Here is a 15,737-nt window from a genome sequence, read left to right as displayed (position 1 = left end):
GAGTTTCAGTTTTCATTCTCCATTCCCACATTTGAGGTAGGTTTTGAGAGAGTCACAGTTTCTTTCTTGGATTTATTGCTTCAGTCACACACCAGCAGCCTTTCTCAATGGGCGTTCTATAGGAGAATTAAGCTCTAATTACCTAACATAGAGGTAACGAACTTTTCTATGAAGGACCAGGTAGTAAATATTTTTGGCTTTGAAGGCCACGTGGTATTTGGCATAACTACTGAACCCTGCCATTGTAGCTCAAAAGCAGTCATAGATGATACATAAATGAATGAGCATGGCTGTGTGCCAATCCAACTTTATTTACAAAAACAAATGGGCAACTGAATTTTCCCCACGTGGCTGTAATTTGTCAACACCTTCCCTAAGATACCAATTAACATAATGAATGAGCTTCTCTTCTTTGCAATGAGATGGCACTGGCTATTTACTACCCTAGGGAGAAATCAGAAAATAGTCATGCAACTAATTTTCTATATGGCTAATTCTTTTGTAAACCATAGATGGGAAAGTCTGTGGGATCTAGAAAACCATCTTGTAATTGATGCCAACTGGTTCCTTTGAAACCTGAAAGCTGTGCCTTTGAAAATTGCAGGCAGTGGTCCATGAAGCCCTCTTCATCCCTATTTAGCATCTTTAGTCTGTGGCTCCTCTAATTTCACCTTGTGCCAGGTCCTGAAGACTGGTTGAAAGCACGTGTTTTTGCCTCTTGTGTTCTCTTTCTAATTCCCTAGTTCACCCATGGTTTTATGTTCTTAATTGATTAATTGATGCCACCAGTATTTTAAATAAACATAGCCCCACTAGTAGTTTTATAAGCTTTGTCCAGTGGGTGGAAAACTAAGGGATGAAGCACTGGAGATATTTCTGACTCAGGGAAGGTGATGTGTGATTTCTGGGAGAAAACCAGTTCCCAGAAGATTAATGACCCAAATACAGTACATAGCATGGGGGGGTCTGGTCTGAGCACATAGTTAGACACTGAAGAGTCACTTCTGGATTATCTAGGACAGGATTAATCTATTCTGACGTTGGGAAAAAACACAGCTCACTCATCTGTTCACATTTTTCTATTTTATTATTTTCTGCAAGCCTTCTAGACTTTTCCTTGTACTTTTGTGTCTTTTTTTTTTCCAGAAGGACTTAAGGTTGAAAGAGGAACAAGTTAAAACTTAAGCTAGTTGGTCTAGTTTCCGATTAGCTCTTCAAATAATAGATTAAGTTTGAGCGAAGCTGAAAACCATTGAGTAAAGTTGGCTTTTGCATTATTTGTAAACTTTTGTTATTCTTTCCCTATTTCCAGGTAGCACAAATAACGGAACATTAGTTTTACTCCTAGAAAAATTTACTTCGATTTCCAACTGATTACACAATGATTATTTTATTTGGGTGGACAAATGCAGAGGTAACATTTTGAACCCATCTGTGTATTTTATCACTGTTATGAGTGCTTGCAATACAAAGGTTTTCCTAGGAATAGAGTGACTCAGATTTCCTGTCCTTGGCCTTTCTTCCCAAATCAGACCAAAGAGAAATAAAATACTTTAGTCTTTAATCAGTTAAAATACTGATAGTTGGGAAAATAACAAACAGTAGCTTGTTTTCCTGCCTATTGTAAAGCAAAATAAAATGTTTACTTGTTGGAAACACTATATCTTCTTTGAGTCTCTCTCTCTCCCTCTTTCTCCTATCTTTCTTTTTTCTTGATGGAATTTTTCTCTTATCTGAGCAAACATTTTTCTTTGTTTAACTCTTATTCTCTGAGTGGACATGAAAGCGACCCATTAACTCCAACACGGGTCTGACGATTTCAAGAGTAGGAGTTTGAAATACATGCAATTCTTACCCACCATATTTCCCCAATTCTTAGCTCTCCTTTACTGCCTTTTAAACACTTTGCAAAATGGAAAACCTGTTAGAATAAAAACAGGTAATTCTTTTAGAGATGCACAAAGAAATGCTATGAAGAGAAGCAGAGTTTCTTTCTTTAGTATGTGGCTGCTCAGAAGTTGCTACTAAAGCAAGAGGACGTTTTTGTCAAGCATGATCAGAGTTTAAACAAAGTCTATTTCTGATATTCTCATTAGGGAATTAAATGTAAGGGATGCAAATCTATATATTTATAGTAACTTTCAGAGGGCATGGATATATTTAAACTTCTGTTAATTGCACACATCAAAACAGGAGGGTACTTATCCAAACTTTTTTATAAGAATCCAGCATGGGAAGCTTTGAGAACAGGATTTTTTGAGAGAATACCCAATACTTTCCAGTCTCTGGAAGATTCAGAAGTTTCTCATTCAATTTACTATTCAGGCTGCAAGCCAGAAATGATAGAACACTTAAATGAACTAAGAGATGGAAGGTTTGTTAAATTATTTTAAAAAATTAATTTTAAGGCCTCTGGCTGGCTCAGTTGGAAAAGACTGTGACTCTTAATCTTGGAGTCAAGAGTTCGAGCCCCATGTTGGGTGTAGAGAACTTAAATAAACTTGAAAAACAATTGTGTGCTTGATGGGGATAAAGTTTAGGAATATGTTATGTATCTGAGATAGTTTATTTACAACTTATATGCAATCATGAAATGGCAACATTCCTATTTTCAGTGTGATGTCTGTTATACAATGACGGGAATAACTAGAACAGTTGCTTCAGAAGCAACTTGATAGATTTGGTAGATTGGTTATGCTCTAGGCAACAAAATAATAGCCCAGGGATTTGGCAGTTATTCTATTAAACATGTTAGGGAGATTTAATTTCATGTCTCTTTTTTACCATCTGGCCTGAAATACTCTTAATTAATTTGCTATGTGCTTCCCATTCCCACTTAATGCAATATAATGTAAGATGAGTTAGAGGACTGAAGTGGGTGGGCACCATCCAAGTATTTTGAACCATATTGTAGACTTTTCTGCTTTCCTGAAAAACCGTATCAAGGAAACCTAAAGGTCTGAAGGAATATCAATACTTTCTAATAATAACAACTAGCCTTTTTGAACAACTGTCTTAGGCACTGAGTTATACATTTTACATATACCGTGTTTTATCCACTCATCAATCCAGCAAAAAAGGTCTTTTTTAATCTTCATTTTTCTTGGAGAACATCAGGGCTTGGAGAAATTAAGTAATTTGCCAAAGGGCACAAAGAAAGATTGGAGTAGATTCAAACCCAGATCTCTTTGTCCTTAAAGTGCATGGTCGGTCCCTTTCTAACTAAATGTGCCCATTTAAATTTTGGTATTTTGACCTATGACCTGGGTGACTTTGTGGTTAACTTTGCTAAAAGATCTGCTGACAATAGTATGCATATCTACCTATGACAGAGAACTGCTTTTATTAACTCTTGCTTGACAGCAAAATGTACAAGACAGGGACAAGTATAGATGAACTGAATCTTTTACAAACTGGAACTCAATAGCCAAAAGCAATATAGACCTAAGCTAGGATTCTTACTAAATGCATGTTCGGTATCTTTGGCAGTATTGTGGATTCCTTTCTGTCACTACAATGCTATCAGTATTGATGATGATGATTTAATATCTATTTATAAGAAAATGACAGGACATTTCACTTTTAGGGAAAAAATGGACATAGAATAACACTTTTTCCTAGATGCTTACACATTATGAATTTACATAGTTCTAGTGTCAGAAGTTTATAAAGACTCATGTCATTGTAAGCCATACTGCACTGCAGAACATAAAAATTCGTGTTTTAAAGCCCATTGAAGCAATGATATTTTCATTTAGTGTGAACAACTCAAAGTTTCTACCTTACGTCTGTAAAAATATGTAATATTCTTTCTATTTCATGTTTATTTCAGAAAAGTAACAGCAATACATTTAATTGTAGTTTGAACAATCATGTATTAGGACAATTAGGTCTCCTACATTACTATATAAGTCTCATTTAAACAAGTGATTAAAATGCATTTTTTCTCTCGGCAAATTATAATAAATGTAATTCGGGCTCTTCTTGCTCTTTGTCCTATCTTATTATTGTCACCACTTTGCCTATATTCCTTTGTACAAACCGTTGTACCTAGCATGGCACGTCACTCTTAATAGGCATAATAAATATTTTTAAATAGAGCTGCGTTACGAAAATGTTACGAAGTCCTCTCCCCAGTCTTTCCTTCATTAATGGTTGTTACCATCATGTCTGGTCTGTAAATGCATCTTTCAGCTTTCTTGGCCATCTCTTCCTCTTATTTACTGTGGGTAGGTAGCTCCTGTGGATCACTTCCTCCATCTCCTTAGTGGGAAGAATCTGTGGCTGTGACGTCATAGGCGGCTGCTCTGAACCTAAACAACTTCAATTTTGTGCTCTTTCTTGGGGCAGTTTTTCTTCTTTTGAGACTCTTTTCTTTTCTTTTCCTCTTCCTTTATTTGGTCTTCTTCCTCTGTAATAAAAAAGAATTTAGAAAAAAGGATTGAGAATCAACCATTTAGAAAAGTAGAAATTAACTTTGGTTATAAAGGACTTGGGTACTCACTAATGTCATTTTTCCTGTTGGCTAAGGAAAGGAAGTGGATCTTGGGAAAGAGGATAAAGCAAAGAGGAAACAGAAATCCGACCACTGAGAAGAGACTGTTCAACATTTGTTTCCTCCCGGGTAGTGTTTTTGTTCAATACCATGAAGGCTAATAACATCCTTTATAATACAGGAACTGCCTCTGAAGTGTTTGAACATTTAGATTGATGTTATAGTTAACTGCATGTGAGAAGCATGTCACCTATGAAGACAGAGGGGGCTATAGAGGGTTGGGTGATAGATTCTGGGAGCCAGCTGTGCTCAGATCCTTAGGTTCTGGGGTCATTATCATGCATTCTGGTGGCCGATCTCAGTCTGTTCCAGGGTCCATGGACCTGGTGTAGGGGCTATCAGGATACCATTTCCTCAGACACTAGTTTACATTTCTAGGGAGAAATAAGTCAATCTCCACTTAGATAGAGGCTGTCTTTCAGCGCCTCAAGAAGTCTTGGTTAAGCCTAGGGGATAGGAGAGACAGAACCAGTAAAAACTGGGGAAAACCACTAAACCAAAAGATCCAGATTGTCTTTCCTTTGCCATGAACTAACAGTATGATCTTTGATAAATCTTTTTATTTCTCTGGTTCCATTTTCTAAATTTCTTTTTTTTTTTTAAAGATTTTATTTATTCATTCATGAGAGACACAGAGAGAGAGAGAGAGAGAGGGGCAGAGAGACAAGCAGGCTCCATGCCGGGAGCCCGACGCGGGACTTGATTCCGGGACTACAGGATCACGCCCTGGGCCAAAGGCAGGCGCTAAACCACTGAGCCACCCAGGGATCCCCCTTTTTCTAAATTTCTTAGATGAGTGATCTCAGGTGAGCTTTAAAGCACCTTATGGCTTTGGGATTCTACTTCTATCCACTGTGATCATTCATACTGTCTATTGATATCAGTCATTTAGTGCTGATGTCAATTATTCTTACTAGTCTTCACTTATTCATTCATTCAGCAATTACTACTGAGCACCCACTGTGCATCAGGCTTTGTGCTAGATGCCTGGGATACCTCAGTGACAAAGATTCCTGTCTTCTTCTCCCCAAGTCTCCCAAGCTCACATTTTTGCAGACAGAAATAGGCAATAAACAAAAAAGAAGAAAATGTATATTATGATAGTAAGTGCTATACTAAAAAAAAAGTATAACATGACAAGGAGGACCAGGAGTACTGAGGTAAGGAGGAGATTGGAATTTAAGTGAGGTAGTTAGGACAAACCTTATTGAGAAGTTGACAGTAAGTAAAGACCTAAAGAAGGTGAAGAGACAAAGCCATATGGGTATTAGCTTTAAGAGTGATACAAGAAGAGAGAGTGATCAGTGGAAAGGCCCTAAGGCAGTAACATGTCTGCATGTTCCAGAAACAGCAAGGATGGCAGTGTGCACAGCAGGATCTGGGGGGAAGAGATAGGGAAGGAAGTCAAAAGGCTAGGGAAAAGGCATTTGGCTCTGTGGGCCATTGTAGGGATTTTAGTTTTACTCCCAATGAAACAGGAAACTATGACAAGCTCTGGGCTAAAGGACAATACAATCAATTATTGCAGTTCTCCAGATGAGAAGTGATGGCAGTGGACCAGGATGGTGTCAGTGCGAGTTTAACAAGATGTGATCGAATTCTGGTTCTAGTTTGAAGCTAGAGCTAACAGGATGTACTGACAGTTTAGCTAGGGGGTATGAGAGAAAGAGATTTGTCTTGAGCTACTGGAAAGATCCGGCTGTCAGCAACCTTAGAGGGAAGATGATAGGTGGAAGGGATTCAGGGAGTGATATTAGGAATTAAGTTTGGGGGCAGCCCCGGTGGCTCAGCGGTTTAGCGCTGCCTTCAGTCCAGGACATGATCCTGGAGACCCGGGATTGAGTCCCACATCAGGCTCTCTGCATGGAGCCTGCTTCTCCCTCTGCCTGTGTCTCTGCCTCTCTCTCTCTCTGTGTGTCTCTCTCATGAATAAATAAATAAAATCTTTAAAAAAAAAGGAATTAAGTTTAGGTATTAGAGTTTGAAGTAAAGATGTTGAGCAGAAATGAGGTCTGGCTGAGGGTAAAGACCTGTGGGTCATTCATTTAAAGATGGTGTTTAAAGCCAAAAGACTAGGGACGCCTGAGTGGCTCAGCGGTTGAGCATCTGCCTTTGGCTCAGGTCTGAATTCCGGGGTCCTGGGATCGAGTCCTGTATCAGAATCCCCGCGGGGGAGCCTGCTTCTCCAGGGAAGAGAAGAGGTCCAAGGATTGAGTCCTGGTCCCTCCAATGTGAGGAGGGAACTACAAAAGAGATGAGGAATGACAGGGGAGGTGAGGGGAACCAAATAAATGCATATATTTCTCATTACTGAAGGAATTCAGATTTATAATCAAATTTACTACAGTAAAACTTTTGGCGGCTGAGAATGAGTTAGAAATTTCACAAATTGGGGTACCTGGATGGCTCAGTCAGTTGATCCAACTCTTGGTTTCAGCTCAGGTCATGATTTCAGGGTCACGGGAGTGAGCTCCAGTAGGGCTTTCCTGAATGTACTCAGGGAGGAGTCTGCTTGGGATTTTTTTTTTTTTTTTTTAAGATTTATTTATTTGAGAGAGAGAGAATGAGTACAAGAGAGCACTTGAGTAGGGGGAGAGGTAGAGGGTGAAGCAGACGCAGGGAGTCTCGATCCCAGGACTCCAAGATCCAGACCTTGGCCTAAGTCAGACACTTAAAGGACTGAGCCACCCAGGTACCGCAGCAGTTAGCTCAGAGCCTGCTGGTAAGTAGCCTAAGAGCTGGGCAGTCCTATACATTTAGGAGAATATTGCCACCCTTTCAGAGCCCATTGAGTATATCACTGGTCCACAAGGAGTTCGGGGGGGATTTCTCTGTGGCATGTGTGAAGGAGTGTGATCAGAAGCTAAATGAAGAAAACGGAGACGTTACACATCACTAGGTTGTAGTTCTATGAGGGCAGAGACTATTCTGGTCATCTTTGCTTCACAGAACCCTAGCATGTTGCAATCAATCAGTAAATAGTCATTACATGCATTATTAACTATTTATAATTAATAGTTATTGATTGCTTATGATGTATCAGGGCATGGGAATACAAAGGTGATTACAGTACAACCTTTATTTATTAATCATTTGTTCTTCTTAATCCTATGAGATAGATATTATTAAACCCCTCCTTTTTTTTTTTAAAGATTTTTAAAAACTGATCTCTACTTCCTATATGGGGCTTGAACCCACAACCCCAAGATCAAGAGTCACATGCTTTACCAACTGAACCAGCGAGACGTCCCTAATCCCTTTTTATAGATGAAGAAAAATGTGATGCTTAGTGATATTAAGCATTTTATCCAAAGAGTCAGGAAGCAAATTTCTAGATCTTCCTGATTCATTTAGTTCTTCTTTCTTTCCTTCTTTCCCTCTCTCTCTCCCTCGCTGCTCTTCTCTCTCTCTCTCTCTCTTCTCTCTCTTTCTCCCCCCCCCCCCCAATGTCCATTAAATATGTTTCTTTTAGTGGAAGTGAAGCAAGCCTTTGCTATAGGCTACCTGAAGATTTGGAAAAGTGGTATTCTAACCTCGGCTACTGATTGAAATGACTTGAGGCATATAAATATTCCTTCCTTCACTTTTCTACCTCTAAGCACTCATTTACTCTTCATCATGCAGATGTATGGGATGAGATACGTAGAAGTGCTTTATAATTATTGGAAGAATTTTAAAAATTGTGATTAAAAAGCATATGCATAGAATGTACCACCTTAACCATTTTTAAGTGCACAGGTCAGTAGTGTTAAGTCTATTCATATTGCTGTCAGCTAGATCTCTGGAAATTTTTCCTCTTGTAAACCTGAAATGCTGTCCCCATTAGAAAACAGAATGTTGTCCCCTTTTCTCCCTCACCCCAGCCCCTGGTAACCAGCACTCTACTTTCTGTTTCTGTGGATTTGGCTCTAAGTATTTCAGGTAAGTGTAATCATACAGTATTTTGTCTTTTTGTGACTGGCTTATTATGTCCTCAAAGCTCATCTATATTGTAGCATGTGACAGGATTTCCTTTTTATTTATTTATTCTTTTAAAAGTAATTTCTACACCCAACTTGGGGTTCAAACTTATAACCCTGAGAAGAGTCACGTACTCTTATTAACTGAGCCAGCCAGCCAGGCGCCTCCCTCTATTTTTTTTTTATCAAAGAATAATTGATACAAATATTGTTTTAGCTTTAGGTGTACCAAATAGCTATCTGATATTTATATACATTAGGAAATGGTCATTACAATAATTCTAGTTACCATCCGTCAACATACAAAGTTATTACAATATTATTGACTGTATTCCTTATGCTATGCATTGTATTCCTGTGTCTTAATTATTTTATAACTGAAAATTTGCACCTTCAATCCCCTTTACCTATTTCATCTACCCTCCTTCCCATCCATCAGTTGTTCTCTGTATCTATGAGTCTTTTTCCATTTAGCTTGTTTTGTTTTTTATGTTTCACCTCTGACTGATGTATTTCACTTAGTAAAATATCCTCTAGGCCCATCCAGTTTGTCACAAGTGGCAAGGTTTGGGCAGCCCGGGTGGCTCAGCGGCTTAGCACCGCCTTCAGCCCAGGGTGTGGTCCTGGAGTCCCGGGATCGAGTCCCATGTCGGGCTCCCTGCATGGAGCCTGCTTCTCCCTCTGCCTGTGTCTCTGCCTCTCTCTCTGTGTGTCTCTCATGAATAAATAAATTTTTAAAAAATGGCAAAGTTTTATTCTTTTTTTATGGCTGAGCAATAATACATTGTACGTATACATGACATCTTCCTTATCCATTCATCTATAGATGGACACTCAGGTTGCTTCCATGTTTTGGCTGTTGTAAATAATGCTGCAATGAACATAGGGTTGTGTATTTCTTTTTGAATTGGTGTTTTGTTTTCATTGGATAGAAATCAAGAAGTAGAATTGCTGGATCATGTGGTAGATCTATTTTTAATTTTTTGAGGAACCTCCCTACTCTTTTCCATAGTGGCTGAACCAGTTTATATTCCTACCAATTTATCTTCCTACCAGCGTGTACAGGATCATGGGAGTGAATAACATTACCAAGTAGTTAACATTTTCTCCATATCCACACCAATATTTGCTATTTCTTGTCTTTTTGATACTAGCCATTCTGACTGGTATGAAGTGATATCTCATTCTGTGTTTCTTTTTTGTTATTATTATTATTTTTAAAAAGATTTTTATTTATTTATTCATGAGAGACACACACAGAGAGGCATAGGCAGAGAGAGAACCAGGCTCCATGCAGGGAGCCTGCCTGATGTGGGACTCGATCTCGGGTCTCCAGGATCACGCCCTGAGCCGAAGGCAGGTGCCAAACTGCTGAGCCACCCAGGCATCCCTGTTTTTCCTTTAATTTAAAAAATTTTGTAATTAATTAATTTTTTAAGTAGGATCCATGCCCATCATGGGGCTTGAACTCAGGACCCTGAAATCCAGAGTCACGTGCTCTACTGACTAAGCCAGCCAGCACCCCTCATTGTGGTTTTGATTTGCATTTTTCTGATGGTTAGTGATGTTGAGCATCTCTTCATGTGCCTGCTAATTACAGATATGTCTTTTTTGGGAAAATGTCTGTTTAGGTTCTTTGCCTATTTTGTAATTAGGTTGTTTTTTAATTGATAATTGAGTTTTATGAGTTCTTTATATATTTTGGAGATCAATCCATTTCCTCCCTTTTAAGGCTGAATTGTATTCATATACCATATTTTGTTTATCAGTTCACCTGCTGATGAGCATTTGGATTGCTTCTACCTCTTGGCTATTGCAAATGTGTTCTATGAACAAGGATGTGCAAATATCTCTTCTAAACCCTGGTTTTAATTATTTTGTATATATACCCAAATATTGTATTGTGGAATCATATGGAAGTTATAGTTTTAATTTTTTGAGGTATCTCCCTACTATTTTCCACAGTGGCTCTACCATTTTACATTCCCAACAATAGTGTCTAAGGATTCCAATTTCTCCACATCTTTGCCAACACTTGTTGTTTTCTCTTGTTTTGATAATAGCCATCCCAGTGGGTGTGAGGTGATATCTCACTATGGTTTTGATTTGCATTTCTCTGATGATTAATGATGTTAAGTATCCTTTCACATGCTTGTCAGCTATTTATTTTCTTTGGATAAATGTCTTTTCAAGCCCTCTGTCCATTTTTAAATGGGATTATTTGACTTTTTATAGTTGAGGTGTAAGAGTTCTTATATATTCTAGATATTAACCTCTTATCAGACACATGATTTGCAAATATTTTCTCCCATTCCATAAATTGCTTTTTTATTCTGTTGATTATATCTTTTGATACACAAATGTTTTGAGGTTTGGTGTAGGGTAATTTGTCTATTTTTGCTTTTGTTGCCAGTTCCTTTAGGTATCATAGCCAAGAAATCATTGCTAAGTTCGATGTCATGATGCTTTTCCCCCATGTTTTCTTCTAAGAGTATTATTGCTTTGGGTGTTTTATTTAGTTCTTTATCTCTGTGAATTAACTTTTGTATGTGGTATAATATTAGATGGAGTTTTTGTGTCTTTCCAAAATTCGTATGTTGTAATTCTGACCTCCAGTAGAGCTGAATTTGAAGATGAGGGCCTTAAGGAAGTATAAAGGTTAAATGAAATCATAAGGATGGGGCCCCAATATGATAAGGTTAGTGTCCTTATAAGAACAGACACCAGGGAGCTCATTCTCACTCTCTCTCTCTCTTCCTTAATATACACAAAGAAGAGGCACATAACAAGATAGTCACCTACAAGCCAAGAGTAGAGGGTCTTAGAATGAAATCTGTTGTGCTAACACCTTGATCATGGACTTTCCAGCCTTCAGAACTGTGAATTTTGCTATGTAAGCCACTGAGTCCATGGTATGTTACTATGGCAGCCTGAGCTGACTAATATATGGTATAAGATAAGAGTTCAACTTTATTCTTTTTCATGTGGATATTCAATTTTTGCTTTGCTGAAGATACTGTCCTTTCCCCATTGAGAGATTGTGGCAACCTTGTCAAAGATAATCTGAACGTATATGTGAGGGTTTATTTCTGTGCTCTCTATTCTATTCCATTCATCTAATTTATCTTTATGCCAGTACCACATTATTTTGGTTACTGTAGCTTTGTAATATTTAATAAAATCAGGAAGTGTGAGTCCTCCAACTTCGTTCTTTTCAAAATTATTTTGGTTATTTGGAGTCCCTTGAGATTCCATATGAATTTTAGGATGAAATTTTCTATTTCCACACACAAAAAAAATGCCAATGAGATTTTAATAAGGATATGTTGAATTTGGAGATCACTTTGGTAGTCTTTGAGGAACGCTGGGAAGATTTTTGTGTAAAATCAACTGGTCTTTCTTAGTATTAGTCACAGTTCAGATGATAAATTCATCAATTAAAAATGCTAAGTAAAGAAATTTGGTACTTTGGGGGCACCAGGCTGGCTCAGTTGGTGTAACATGCTACTCTTATTTTGAGGTTATGAGTTTGAACCCCAGGCTGGGTGTAGAAATTACTAAAAAAATAAAAATAAAAAAGGTTCAGTACTTTGAAATGCCTGTAAAATTTAGACAAATTTTGGCAAATTTCTTTAAATTTTAGGAACTGAAGCTTTGGTCTTCATGTTGTTCTTTTCCTTAAATTGTAAAAAATTCTGATTAAATTAGCTATAAAAAACAATTGTTGAAAATAATTCATTGATAAGATTTACAGCAAACTAAATTAGTTTCCTGAAAGAGGAAGAAATTTGGCAAAATGCTGCCTGCATATTATGTTATTTCCAAATCTCTCCTCTCTTTAAAAAAAAAAATTAATGAGTTGCTCCCTTTTAAAAAACAAAACAGGATTTTCAATTATATCTTTTTTTATTTATTTATTTTTATTTTTTAAAGATCTTTATTTATTTATTCATGAGAGACACACACACACACACAGAGGCAGAGACATAGGCAGAGAGAGAAGCAGGCTCATGCAGGGAGCCTGATGTGGGACTTGATCCTGGGACTCCAGGACCACGCCCTGGGCCAAAGGCAGGCACTAAACTGCTGAGCCATCCAGGGATCCCCTATATCTTTTTTTTTTTTTAATCTTATTTATTTATTTGAGAGAGAGAGAATGAGCAGTGGGGAGGGGCAGAGGGAGAAAGAGAGAGAGAGAGAGAGAGAGAGAGAGAGAGAGAGAGAGAGAAGCAGACTCCCTGCTAAGCAGGAAGCCTGAGGCAATGCAAGGCTGGATCTCAGTGGGGATGGTGACCTGAACTGAAGGCAGATGCTTAACTGACTGAGCCACCCAGGTGCACCAATTACCTCCTTCTTTTTAGACAACATTCAACAAACTGCTTTGGAATAGATTAATGATAATGTAAAAATTTGCCACTCAAAGTGTAGTCTGTGGCACTGCACCATTGTATCAGTTGGGAATCTGTTGAAAATGTAGACTCTTAAACCCCACCCAGATCAAACTTCACTAAATGATGTTTGCATCCTGACAAAATCCTCAAGTGAATCAAATACACAGTAAGGTTTTAAGAAGTGCCGGTCAGTGCATATCTGATTTGAGTGGTACTTTGTGTAGCAAGGATCTAAAGCATCAGCTTGCCCTCCATCACCCAGAAAATCTTAAGCAGCTGACAATAATATTGAGGCGAAAATGTTTGCGAATCAATACCAAAATGTTTGAGAACTGATGCCACAGACAATTAGTATAGACTAATTCATTTTTTAAGAATGACTAAACTTATCAAAATATAATTTTTAAAACTCAGTGATTACAATGTCATGCTTTTTTTCATGTAAGCAGATAAATTTATCTTTTTAGTACAATTAATTATTTTAATGACAATTTGAAAAACACCAATCTACTTAATGTAGTAATTTTATTGAGAATAAGAAGATATAGTCCAAGATAACTTTAGAAGTAAGTGTAAGTTAATAATGAATGTGGATAGAAACTACATATAGTCAATTTATATATAATCTTAGTATTTGTTGATTGACTTCATATATTTTCCTTTGGGTCAATATTATTCTAAAAGTTGTTAAGGCCTTTAAATTTTATTTTTTGAGATAACCTGTATGGGATTTTTTTTTTTTTTTTTTAACATTAAAAGTATTTACTGAGGTGCCTGCCTGGCTCAGTGGGAAAGGTCATGAGTTTGAGTCCCATGTTGGATGTAGAGATTACTGAAAAAAACAAACTTAAAAAAAAAAAAAAAGGATTTACTTATAGGTCCTTTTCAATGTAGAATCTAATGGTGATAATAGACTTTTTTCTAATGAACAGCACTAATTATTTGACTGAATTACAGTAACCCTAAGTATTCTAAGAGTTGAGTAAGATTTATTCCTGAATAGTCTAGAAAGTAAAACTTTTGTTTAAAATATAGAATTGATCTTAGTCACCTTATATTTTTCTGTTTTTCATTTTTCAGAAACCATGTACTAAAATGATGAGTCAAACCTGATGCTTCTTTACTTATTTGTAACCATAAGGATTGATAAGTACTGTGTGAAGTCACTTAAAGCAAAACACTCATATATTGAAATTTGTTGAGTTACTTTAATAGGAATTTTGAAATCTGTAAAATAGGCAAATATAATTCCATTTTCAGAGTTTTTTTAAAATACGTGAATGCTAACCCATTTAAAAAGATTTGAACTCACAACCCTGAGATCAAGACCTGAGCTGATATAAGAGTCAGACATTTAACCAACTGAGCCACCCAGGTGCCCCCATTTGAAAAGATCTTTTAAATGCAGTATCATTCAAGTGGCTGATATCAGGTAAATAAATTGTTTAACTTATAAGTCCTTCAAGTTTCCTGATTAGGTGTTTTAGTCATCATAGTATTTCATGTATGTTTTTAAAAGTAAGTAAAAGAGGCCTAGGAGAATTCTGAAGCTGTGGCAGCCTACCAAAGACTATGTTTATTATCTTTTATTTACTGCGAGAGAAAAGTAGGCATCACCTAAAGAAAGGGAAGCTGCGAATGGTCTCCAGATGAATAAATGCATATTTCAAGAGTCTTCTCAGCAAAGCTAGGTTTCTAGTCCTTTGCTACTTTGGAAGGAACGTTCTGCATAAAAGTGGCATATCATGAAAATAACTAAAAGGTGTCAGAGAGTAGGGAATCCGAGAGAGGGAAACATTAACCTCAGTTTTTTTCATGAGAAGGATAAAATATCAAAGAAAGAATTTTTTCTCAATAAGAACCATCTTCCCACATTGCTTATCTGTGAGTTGCAGAAATACTCGGTGGTGATGCAAACACATTGATGAAGAAGCATCAGATTAATAAAGATTAGTTAAACTCTTACATTTATGGTAATTACTAGGAGGTCAAATTGATTTGCTTTCATTCCTTTCTAGATATAGATCCTATATATAGGTAGGAGTAATACTTGAAAGGTTAAGTAACAATTATACATTGAGAATATCAGGCCTCTACACAATGAAGTTTCTCTTAGAATTGACATATATTGGTAGACATAAATGGAAGTGTAATTATTTTGAACAGTTCATGTTAAATGACATGACTTTCATGTAAGTATCAAATTATTAAGTTTTTCCTTAATCTGATCCATATAGATATTTGACCAAACTTTTGATATGACATCTAGAATGTCACTATAGATAAGGGAGGGACTCTAGGTCCTCACCTTCACCCTACTGAACTCATTTATACCTCTATTATCTTTGGTTCTCCTACAACACTCTCACACCAATGCTGTTGACAAACCTGTTTCTGCATTCCAGGACTGTCAGCTAATTATTTGCAGGTCTTTGGAATCCGCAAACATTCAAAGACTAGCACTGAAGTTGATTGAAAGACTCCTTATGATAATTAAATTATTCTTGAATTCTTGTGTATAAAGAAAAAAAATTCCAGAAATAGTCCCTTTTGAGATTTTCTTTCCCCTCAGATCACAAAGAACTTTTAAAATAAGGACATTAGCATCACACACGAATAAGGGCTTTGTTTCAGTTGCTCCCTAACTCTCAAGTTGCATTAATGTCACAGAACTCTCCAACTTTTCTGGTAAGATGTAAAATCAAATGCATTTTACTTTCTGAATTGATGGATTTTATATCTGAAATAGTATATAAGGATACCACAGAGTGCTATGTGAAATGATTTGAAATTTCTGAAAATGACATATAAAATGTTGGATAAGTTTCATGA

At 36.9% G+C, this 15,737-nt stretch overlaps 1 long non-coding RNA gene and 1 pseudogene across 2 annotated transcripts in view; one reads left to right on the top strand and one right to left on the bottom strand.

The window, feature by feature from the left end:
* The window catches only part of LOC144282649 (tripartite motif-containing protein 60-like), a 209,574-nt pseudogene that overhangs the window by 113,599 nt on the left and 80,238 nt on the right, over nt 1-15,737 (top strand). The window lies entirely within an intron of this gene.
* LOC144282647 (uncharacterized) lies at nt 153-4,786 on the bottom strand. The gene is made up of 2 exons (XR_013351147.1): nt 4,505-4,786; nt 153-4,411 (listed from the first exon to the last, which is right to left on the bottom strand). It is a non-coding gene; the product is annotated as an uncharacterized LOC144282647 (long non-coding RNA).

Source organism: Canis aureus, chromosome 13 (genome assembly GCF_053574225.1).
Source record: "Canis aureus isolate CA01 chromosome 13, VMU_Caureus_v.1.0, whole genome shotgun sequence".
NCBI classification, from domain to species: domain Eukaryota; kingdom Metazoa; phylum Chordata; class Mammalia; order Carnivora; family Canidae; genus Canis; species Canis aureus.
Note: the sequence above shows the minus strand (reverse complement) of the source record. Positions and strands in the feature narration are given on the sequence as shown.